Genomic DNA, 10,279 nt, shown 5'->3' with positions numbered 1-10,279 from the left:
AATTCTGAATAGTGAAACTCCTAAATTTGATTTTTATTTTTAAAAATGTATCAAAATGAAGACATAGAGAGTCTGAACTTTTGTGTAAGATTTATTCCTTAATATTTCATGGTATGGTATTTCTGTGAATATTATTGCTTTTTTATTTTCACTTAATGGTTCCTTGTACATAAGAATAGCATTTATTTTTTTTTTTGTTTTTGTGGTACCAGGGATCAAAATCAGGACCATGTGCTTGTGAGGCAGGCAACATGCCATCAGTGCTAAATGCCCAGTAGAATAGTATTTAATTTTGTCATTGCAGAAGTAGTAAAGAAAAATCTATGAACTTAAAACACAAATAAATAATACACACATATAAAATATACACAGTATATTATATACATAGTATATATAAAACAATCGCTTCTCGGCCTTTTGGCTAAGATCAAGTGTAGTATATATAAAACATATCTAGATCAACACAGGTATATTTGCCAATTTGTTATATATGTTTGATAAACAATTTATATTCAAGCATTACACAAGTGTGTATTGTAATATATCTATATCTGTATTGATATGGACATAGATATATCTCCAATGTTAGTTGAGAAGGGGAAATACAAATAATAAAAATTATTAAGAAATTGTTCTTCTGAATTTATAATGAGAACTGAAAATAAAACTAGAGTTTCCATATTAAACAACAGATTTGTGAAAATAAAGCAAATGCAAAACTTTATGTTAAGAGTTGGTAAACATGCAGAAGAGGAAATTCTGTTGAAAAATAATTTGACAGTGCTTCATTTCTAGTGATACAGAATATACAACTTAGGAGGATGAAGATTTTAATTTGTACTCCAGGAATTATACATGAAATGTTATGATAAGTTATATATACAAATAAAAGTTGGTAGGTCAGGGAAAATACCTCCCATAAGGAAAGATATATGTGCCATTCATATTTTGGTATATTCTGAAACTAGAAGGAAATATAATTAAAATGCATTAAAATGCATTTCAAAAATTTCAAGGAGTCAATAAGAAACTATATAATATTACAAGAGCTGTCCAATAGATGAGGGTTGTGTTTAAAAAATTATTGCAAGTTAAGAGACAGCTGGACAAGAAATGTAATCTATCTTTAAATACTTCCTTTTATCCTGTACTTAAGTACACTTATTATTGATACCAAACTCACGAAATAATTATTTTTTATAAAGTATTATCTGACTAAATTGTGCTTTGTATATTTTGAGAAACAAAATTAAGACTTGAAACTTTTAATTCAAAAGAGGAAGTAATAGAATAGTATGGTGCTATTTTAAAATACTGAAATAGAAATTTCTCTGAAAAACAGTCATAGTCTATCAATTAGGTACAGCATTTATTTTTGAAAGAAACAAAACTATTTATTGCTTAATTGCATATCATTTTTTAAATTCTGATTTTATATTGGAAGGTGTTTCATTTCCAATTTTTTTATAAATTATTTCTTAAAGGAAATTTCTTCTTGTGAATAGTTATACTCATTTCTACTAGGTGCTTAGTAGCCTAATAAGATAAGATCTTAGAACTATTTTAAAATATATTTTTTCTTGAGTCTTAGGATAATTCACTTCCCTTTATTCTCTACATCTGTCCCATCTGCCTAATGTACAAAGCTGGGCAATATTAAACTCATTGACTAATGTCTTTCCAGTTGGAATTTTTGTCTCCATCACCAACATTTAATAATATGATATAAAGATTGAGAAAAAGTAGAGACCATATTTTCTTTGGCTTGCTATACTTGTTGAATAAATGTTTAGATAGGGAAAATTAATGTTATATTTAATCAATCTGATCAGTTTTTATATTTTATATGTAAAATGTGATGGATCAAGTGTGATCATGTTCAATGTGATCATGTAGGTCATGTTCTAACTTGATTGGTTAATACTGATGAGATAAGAATATCTCAAAAATAAGTTGAATTCTTCTCTAAATGTTTTGTGAAATTCAGCAGTGAATCCAACAGGGCTTGGGCTTTTCTTTGTTGGTAAATTTTTAATTACATTTTAAATTGCACTGACTGTAATTGGGGTGTTTAAAATGTTTTTATCTTCTTTGTTAAATTTTGGTAATTCATAAGTATCTAAAAATCTGTCCATTTCGTCTGTGTTTTCCATTTTATTGGAGTACAGGTTCTCAAAGTAGGTATTCATGATCCTCTGGATTTCTGTTGGATCTGTTGTGACTTTGCCTTTTTCATTCCTGATTGCATGGATCTGAGCCTTTTCTTTCCTTTTTTTGATAAGATTATCCAAGGGTTTGTCGATTTTATTTATTCTTTCAAAAAACCAATTCTTTGTTTCATTTATTTTTGTATCATTTTCTTACTTTCCATTGCATTGATTTCTGCTCGAATCATTATAATTTCCTCTCTTGTTCGAACTTTGGGTTTTTCTTGCTCTTGTTTTTCTAGGAGTCTAAGATTCATCATTAGGTTGTTTATTTGAGCTCGATCTTTTTTTCTAGTATGGTCATTCAGTGCTATGAATTTTCCATGTAGAACAGTTTTCATTGTGTCCCATAGATTCCTGTATGTTGTATCGGCATTCTCATTTATTTGTAAAAACTGTCTAATTTTTTCTTTAATTTCCTCTGTGATCCATTGATTGTTCAGGAAAGTGTTGTTCAATTTGCATGTGCTTGTCAAGTTCCTGCAGGTTCTTGTGCTATTAATCTCCAGCTTGATTGCACTATAATCTGATACTATACAAGTGATAACTTCAATTCTTTTGCATTTATTCAGATCTGTTCTGTGATCTAGTATGTGATATATCTTGGAGAATGACCCATGTGCAACCCAAAAGAATGTATATTCTGATTTTGTGGGGTGGAATACTCTATAGACATCTATTAAGTCCATGTGTTCCAAAGCTTAGTTCAGTTCTAGTATTTCATTGTTGATTTTCTGCCTAGATGATTAGTTAATTTGCGATAGTGGGGTATTTAAATCCTCCACTACAATTGTATTAGTGCTTATTTGGTTTTTCATGTTATTTAATATTTGTTTTATATAGTTGAAGCATTTATGTTCGGTGCATATATGTTTTATGATTGTCATCTCTTCCTCTTGAATTGTTCCCTTTACAAGGATGTAATGACCTTCTTTGTCTCTCTTAATGAGTTTTGGTTTGAAATTGACTTTGTGAGTAAGATTTCTACCCCTGCTTTTTTCTGGGATCCTGACACATGGAGAATTGTTTTCCATCCTTTCCTTTTCAGTCTATGGACTTCTTTTTGCACTAGATGTGTTTCTTGTATACACCATATTGTTGGATTTTGCTTCTTAATCCATTCTGCCAGTCCATTTCTCTTCATTGGTGAATTGAGACCATTGACATTGATGGTTATAACTGATACGTTCTGACTTTTATTGTCATGTTATTGTCCTTTTGTTGACTCTTTTTACTTTTCTTCCCTCTCCTTTTAATTTCTTGCCTTGCCTATTTGATTTGGTCTGTTGGGCCACATGGTATTGTGACCTTCATTGTCCTTTTGTAGGATATTGTTTAGAATTCCTTGTAGTGCTGGTTTGGTGGTCATGGAATTTCTCAGGTGTTCTTTGTCGTGGAAGTATCTTATTTCCCCATCTATTATGAAAGAGACTCTTGCAGGATACATCAGTCTAGGTGGGAGGTTGTTTTCTTTTAGGACTTGAAATACTTCACTCCAGGCTTTCCTTGCCCTAAGGGTTTGTGTTGATTAGTCTGCTATTATTCTAATGGGATTTTCTTTGCATATGATTTGTTTCTTTTCTCTTATTGCTTGTAGTATTTTGTTCTTCTGTGGGATTTCCAGGATCTTGAGTATTATATGTCTAAGTGTAGATTTTTTTTTTTATCTTGGGTAGTTGGAGTCCTATATGCCTCACTTATCTGTATGTCGAATTATTCCCTTCTGTTTGGGAAGTTTTCTGTCATTAATTCTGTGAAGAAATTTTTAAGTCATTTGTATTTTCTCCTGCTACTTCATGGATTCCTATCAGTCTTATGTTATTCTTTGCATCATCTAGAAGTTGTTGGATTAATTTCTCATGATCCCTTACTGTTTTTAAGAGACATCTCTTTTCATGGCCACTGACTGCAATCTTATCCTCTATATCCAAAATGATATCTTTGCAATCTTTTTTTTTGTTGTGAACACTTTAGAATAAAGTGTTAAATCTCCTGTATATCTGTTTGAATCTGTTTTATGGGTTCCATTTCTTTCCTCTGTTGGTTGTTCACTGTTTCCATTTCTTTCTTATGCTGAGCCTTCATGGCTTCTATCATGGTCCTGAAGTCATCTATTTTTTTCTCAGTTTCTGTTCTAGAGTCCCAAATCATGACTTCCATTTTGCTCACCATCTCTATGGTTACCTGAGAAATTATTTCTGTTTTGAATTTCTCTAGAGCCTGACTGATCTGTTTTGTTACCTAATGTGCTATGGGTCCAGGGTGTCCTGCTGGTTCACTATCAGACTTTTCATCCCCATTTACCCTACTGTTTGACATTGGTGAACTAGAAATCTGTCATGTGTCTTGCTTAAGTGTTTTCTCATTTTTATTTTTCTTGTTGGGTAGTCCTAGGTTTAATTTCTGGGTTATTACTTAAATCTTCCTGATATAGTTGCGCTTTAGCTTTTGAGTCTCTAATGACTCATAGACATCCTCATTTTCATAATATTATAGAAAACAACTCATTAAATCAATCACAATCCTTTATCTGAATTGATACTGCCTTTACTTTTCAAACTTTTCAATGAAATTGAAAGGGAAACTATACTTCCAAGTACATTCCTGGAAACAAGTATAACTTTGATTACCAAACCAGGGAAAGATGCAACTATAAAAAGAGAACTATAGACGAATCTCCTTAAGGAAGATAGATGCAAAAATCCTTAATAAGATACTAGCAAACAGAATATAGAGCATTATCAAGAAGATCATAAATTCTGACCAAGTCAGATTCATTCCAGGAATGAATCAAGGATGGTTCAACATACGTAAGTCAATAAATGTAATGCACTATATTAACAAAGTCAAGGACTAAAAACATATGATCCTCTCAATAGATGCAGAAAAAGCATTTGACAAAATTCAACACCCATTCATGATAAAAACCCTGTAAAAATTGGAATAGATGGTCTATATCACAACTTAATAAAGGCTATCTATGAAAAACCAACAGCCAACATCATATTAAATGAACAAAAATGGAAAACCTTCACATTAAAATCAGGAACAAGACAAGGTTGCCCACTATCACCACTCCTCTTCGATATAGTTCTGGAAATATTAGCCACAACAATTAGACAAGAGAAAAAAATTAAAGCAATAAAGATAGAAGAGGAAGAAGTTAAACCATCATTATTTGCTGATGATATGATTCTCTACATTGAAGATCCAAAAAACTCCACCAAAAGACTTCTAGATTTAATTGACAGATTCAGTAGAGTAGTTGGATACAAGGTGAACACCCAAAAATCAATAGCCTTCTTATACACAAATAACAGATGCACTAAGAAAAAAATAAGGGAAAAAATTCCTTTTACAATAGCATCCAAAAAAATAAAATATCCAGGAATCAATCTAACAAAAGAAGCAAAAGATCTCTACAATGAAAACTATAGCACTCTGAAAAAAGAAATTGAAGAGCATATAAAAAAATGGAATGATATCCCCTGCTCCTGCATAGGAAGAATCAATATAGTGAAAATGGCCATACTACCAAAGCTACTATACAGATTCAATGCAATGCCAATTGAAATTCCAACACTATACTTCATAAAACTAGAAAAAAGAATCCAAAAATACATTTGTAACCATAAGCAACCTAGAATAGCAAAGGCCATCCCAGGCAACAGACACATGGCAACGGGTATAACAATTCCCAATTGGAAACTATACTACAAAGCCACTGTGATAAAACAGCATGGTACTGGCCACAAAACAGATCTGAGGATCAGTGCAACAGATTGGAAGACACAATAGCAAATCCAGATGTACTCAGCTACCTCATCTTTGACAAAGGAGCTGACCATCCTTGGTGGAGGAATGATAGCCTCTTCAATAAATGGTGTTGGCAAAACTGGATTTCAACCTGCCAACGATTAAAACTGGACCCTTGTCTTCCACCATGAACTAAATTAAAGTCCAAGTGGATTAAAGATGTAAATATTAAAACAGAAACACTAAACTTGATGGAAGATAAGTTATACAAAACTCTGGAAGATATTTGCATAGAAAAGATGTTATGAACAAATCCTCAGTAGCATGGGAACTAGAAGATAGAATCAACAACTTGGGATCCAAGCAGAAATCAATGCAATTGAAATTAAGAAAACGATACAAAAAATAAATGAAACAAAGAGCTGGTTTTTTGAAAGAATAAATAAAACTGCCAAACCCTTAGCTAATCTTATCAAAAAAAGGAAAGAAAAGGCTCAGATCCATGCAATTAGGAATGAAAAAGGTGAAGTCACAACAGATCCGAAAGAAATCCAGAGGATCATGAACACCTACTTTGAGAACCTGTACTCTAATAAAATGGAAAACACAGAAGAAATGAACAGATTTCTAGATACTTATGAATTACCAAAGTTGAACGAAGAAGATAAAAACATTTTAAACACCCCAATCACAATCAGTGAAATTGAAAATGTAATTAAAAACTTACCAACAAAGAAAAGCCCAGGCCCTGATGGATTCACTGCTGAATTTTACAAGACATTTAGAGAAGAACTACTACCATTACTCTTCAAACTTTTCAATGAAATTGAAAGAGAAGCTATACTTCCAAATTCATTCCTGGAAGCAAGTATCACTCTGATTCCCAAACCAGAGAAAGATACAACCAAAAAGGAGAACTACAGACCAATCTCCTTAATGAATATAGATGCAAAAATCCTTAATAAGATACTAGCAAACAGAATACAGAGGATTATTAAGAAGATCATCCATCATGACCAAGTCGGATTTATTCCAGAGATGCAAGGGTGGTTCAACATACGAAAGTCAGTGAATGTAATACATTATATTAACAAAGTCAAGGACAAAAACCATATGATCCTCTCAATAGATGCAGAAAAAGCATTTGATAAAATTCAACACCCATTCATGATAAAAACCCTGCAAAAAATTGGAATAGATGGTCTATACCTCAATTTAATAAAGGCTATTTATGAAAAACCATCAGCCAACATCATATTGAATGGCCAAAAACTGAAAACCTTCATGTTAAAATCAGGAACAAGACAAGGATGCCCACTATCGCCACTTCTCTTCAATATAGTTCTGGAAACATTAGCCACAGCAATTAGACAAGAGAAAGAAATTAAAGCAATAAAGATAGGAAAGGAAGAAGTTAAACTATCATTATTTGCTGATGATATGATACTCTACATTGAAGATCCAAAAAACTCCACCAAAAAACTTCTAGACTTAATTGACAGATTCAGTAAAGTATCTGGATACAAGGTGAATACCCAAAAATCAATAGCCTTTCTATACACAAATAACAGACAGACAGAAAGAGAAATAAGGGAAAAAATTCCTTTTACAATAGCATCCAAAAAAATGAAGTATCTAGGAATCAATCTAACAAAAGAAACAAAAGATCTCTACACTGAAAACTACAGCACTCTGAAAAAAGAAATCGAAGAGGATATAAAAAAATGGAAAGATATCCCCTGCTCCTGGGTAGGAAGAATCAACATAGTGAAAATGGCCATACTACCGAAACTGCTATATACATTCAATGCAATGCCAATTGAAATTCCAACACTATATTTCACAGAACTAGAAAAAAGAATCCAAAAATTCATTTGGAACCACAAGAGACCTAGAATAGCAAAAGCCATTATAGGCAACAGTCACATGGCACCAGGTGTAACAATTCCCAATTTGAAACTATACTACAAAGCCACTGTGATAAAATCAGCATGGTACTGGCAAAGAAATAGGCCTGAGGATCAATGGAACAGACTGGAAGACACAAAAACAAATGCAGATGTACTCAGCTACCTCATCTTCGACAAAGGAGCTCACCATCCTCAGTGGAGGAAAGATAGCCTCTTTAATAAATGGTGTTGGAAAAACTGGATATCAACCTGTCACAGATTAAAATTAGACCCTTATCTTTCGCCATGCACTAAATTAAAATCCAAATGGATTAAAGATCTAAATATTAAAACAGAAACATTAAACTTGCTGGAAAGTAAGTTAGGCAGAACTCTGGAAGACATTGGTATAGGAAAAGACTTTATGAACAAATCCTCAGTAGCACGGGAACTAGCAGAAAGAATCAACAACTGGGATCTCATCTTACTAAAAAGCTTCTGTACTTCAAAAGAAACCATTAGCAGAACTAAGAGACAATCTACAATGTGGGAAAAAATTTTTACCAGCTGTACCTCAGACAAAGGACTATTATCAAGGATATATAAAGAACTCAAAACAATCAGTCCCCCCAAATATAAAGACCCGATCCAAAAATGGGCATCCGAAATGAACAGACATTTCTCATACAAAGAAGTGAAAGCAGCAAGAAAATATATGAAAAAATGTTCCACATCACTGGTCATTCGAGAGATGCAGATGAAAACAACACTGAGATTCCACCTCACCCCACAAAGAATGGCTGCTATCAAGAAATCACACAATAACAAATGTTGGCGGGGTTGTGGAGAGAAAGGAACCCTCCTCCATTGTTGGTGGGAGTGCAGATTAGTGCAACCACTATGGAAATCAATATGGAGATACCTCAAAGAGCTTGGACTGGAGGTTCCATTTGACCCAGCCATCCCTCTGCTGGGTATCCTTCCAAGAAAACAAAAAGAATCATATCACAGAGAAGTATGTGCACCCATGTTTATAGCGGTATAGTTTGTAATAGCTAAAACTTGGAAACAACCTATTCGCCCATCCGTTGGAAACTGGATAAAGAAGTTGTGGTTTTTCTATAATGGAATATTTCCTTCCAAGAGAACTAAAAGAATCATATCACAGAGAAGTATGTGCACCCATGTTTATAGCGGTATAGTTTGTAATAGCTAAAACTTGGAAACAACCTATTCGCCCATCCGTTGGAAACTGGATAAAGAAGTTGTGGTTTTTCTATAAAATGGAATATTACTCAGCCATAACGAGCGAGAGAATAGATTCATTCATAGGAAAATGGATACATATTGAAGATATACTCATTTATTTACATACTATAAAATTTATTTAAACTCCAAGAAAAATTTTGAGAATCAAATGCAAGTTATGTTACCTGCTTAGAAGCAGGTAATCCAAGAATTAAGAAAGAAAAGCTCCATTACATCTTGCAAAGGAGTAAAATTGTTGAGTTATACAGTTGTGAAATTTCTTTAACTGACTCAAACAAATAAGTAAGCCAAATCTAAATTCAGTTATATTTTCTGGAGAGGTATTTCTGAATGAAATTACCTTATGATTTTTGCACAGTACTTCTCATTAATTTCGTCTATAATTAGGATGGGGTCACAGATTTTGTTTCTGTTTTTATTTTTGTTTTTCAAAATACCTGTACAACTTTGCATCCCATCAGTGAAGTCAGTGGTTTTTCTACTTGCTTCACACACTTGCTGTCACTTGATTTTGCATTTCCTTTGTTAATTTGTTTGGGTGCTGGCTGGGGCCAAAGGCAAGGGCCTTGTGCAACCTAGGTCAGCCCTCAAATTCTAAGCTGCATTGCCAGCCCAGCAAAAACTGCTTTTCATTGAACATCTATTTTATGCTGAGAAGTACAATTGTGGATCATATTTTCACTTCATTATGTGACAATACTGCTTATTTTGAGAAGAGGAAATTCTGATTTCTAATTTCTTCTAGTTTCCATTTTCTAATTTTGAAAAACATATACAACTTTTATTATTACATATTTTAAGTAATGTATGACCAAGATTTTAAGGATGGTATCTCTGTTTATTTGGGTGCTTTAATTAAATCATTGTTGTACTTTTTCTATTTTCCTGTGGATGGCATGTCTATTTATATAAATAAATGCACTGAATAATATAGTGGCAGTCATATAGGTTACATATGTTGCATCAATATATGGCATTTATAATTTTGTCTGGTCTACAAATAGGAGCATAGATGGTTGGTCAAGAAATACTTGTAAAGATAAGTGACACTCTATCCTAAGTATAGGCAGAGGCTTAATTTTGTAACCATTGTGGAGATGTAACACAGTGCAAACACTATAGAAATCATTATGGAGTTGCCTCAAAAAACTAAAATGA

At 32.9% G+C, this 10,279-nt stretch overlaps 1 pseudogene; it reads left to right on the top strand.

Annotated features, from left to right (window-relative positions):
- The first annotated feature begins 401 nt into the window (after positions 1-401).
- LOC117286214 lies at positions 402-547 on the top strand (annotated as a pseudogene).
- Positions 548-10,279: the final 9,732 nt, after the last annotated feature.

Source organism: Fukomys damarensis, unplaced genomic scaffold, assembly GCF_012274545.1.
Source record: "Fukomys damarensis isolate Sample0158 unplaced genomic scaffold, DMR_v1.0_HiC HiC_scaffold_15, whole genome shotgun sequence".
Classification (NCBI taxonomy): Eukaryota; Metazoa; Chordata; class Mammalia; order Rodentia; family Bathyergidae; genus Fukomys; species Fukomys damarensis.
This window is presented reverse-complemented; position numbering and strand designations above follow the sequence as displayed.